The 1,250-nt window shown below is 40.2% G+C and overlaps 1 non-coding gene across 1 annotated transcript; it reads left to right on the top strand.

The window, feature by feature from the left end:
* The first annotated feature begins 812 nt into the window (after window positions 1-812).
* LOC128281450 (small nucleolar RNA R71) lies at window positions 813-918 on the top strand. The gene has a single exon (XR_008271662.1). It is a non-coding gene; the product is annotated as a small nucleolar RNA R71 (small nucleolar RNA).
* Window positions 919-1,250: the final 332 nt, after the last annotated feature.

Below are 1,250 nucleotides of genomic sequence, written 5' to 3'. Positions count from 1 at the left end.
ATTCACTGATTTGTTTTTATTATGACCTACCTCACCTTGACCTTTGCTTACTACAGTTTCTTGCCTCGGTTCTGGTTTAGGCTCAACGACTCTTTTGTCATCTTGAATAGTAATTACGGTGAGCTGTTCCATTGGGTTGGGTTCAGTATTACTTGGCAAGCTACCTTGTGGTCATTCAGAGATTAGTTTGGAAATCTGGCCTATCTGAGTTTTGAGCCTTTGGTCGATGCTTGTTGATTTTTAAGAGTTGTCTTGGTGTTCTGAAAACGGGTTTCTGACACCGATATAAACTTTGGAAGCATCTCTTTAAGGTTTGGCTTCTTTTCCTGCTCTTTGATTTCCTTGACCGCCCCACGAGAAATTGGGGTGGTTCCTCCAACCAGCATTGTAAGTGTTACTATATGGGTTATTTTGGGATCGAAAGTTATTGTTACCCATATATTGGACTTGTTCCTCCTCGATGCTAGAGTTGAAGGGTTGATACTTTGTACATGCTCCTCCTCTATTCGCCTCGCACCTCATTACTGGATGTACCTGAGTAGAACCAAGTAAACCATCAATCTTTTTTATTTAGAAGTTCTACCTGGTTTGACAGCATAGTAATCGAATCGATGTTATAAACGCCTACTGTTTTAGTCGGCTTAGTCGTCATGACTTGCCACTGATAGTTATTCAGTGACATCTCCTCTATAAACTCATAGGCATCTTCAGGTGTTTTATCATTGATGGTTCCGCCAATAGCTGTGTCAACCATTTTTCGAGTTAAAGGATTTAGGCCATTATGGAACGTTTGAACCTGTAGCCAAAGCGGTAACCCATGGTGAGGGCACCTTCTAGTAAGTCTTTGTATCTCTTCCATGCATCGTAAAGAGTTTCTAAGTCTATCTGTACAAACGAAGAGATATCATTACGTAATTTAGCCATTTTAGCCAGCAAAAAATATTTTCTTTGAAATTTTTCAGTCATTTGTTCCCAAGTAGTGATTAACCCTCGTGGTAATGAGTTCAACCACTGTTTAGCTTTGTTTCACAATGAAAAAGGAAATAACCTATAGCACCCCAAACCCGGCCCAGAAGTTATGGCCAGATCCGACATGCCACATCAAAACGTTAAAAACATTTTTTCATTCTAAGTCCAGAAAATCGTACTTGAGGTTCAAAAGATTAATTCATCAAGGGTTAAAGTGAATGGAAGCTGTGCACCAGGTAAGAAACCGGAAAAGAGGTGGTGAGTCCATCGATCGCTAAGTA

This window comes from Gossypium arboreum, chromosome 1 (genome assembly GCF_025698485.1).
Source record: "Gossypium arboreum isolate Shixiya-1 chromosome 1, ASM2569848v2, whole genome shotgun sequence".
Taxonomy (NCBI): Eukaryota; Viridiplantae; Streptophyta; class Magnoliopsida; order Malvales; family Malvaceae; genus Gossypium; species Gossypium arboreum.
The sequence above is the reverse complement of the archived record's forward strand: the minus strand, read 5'-3'. Positions and strand labels throughout refer to the sequence as shown.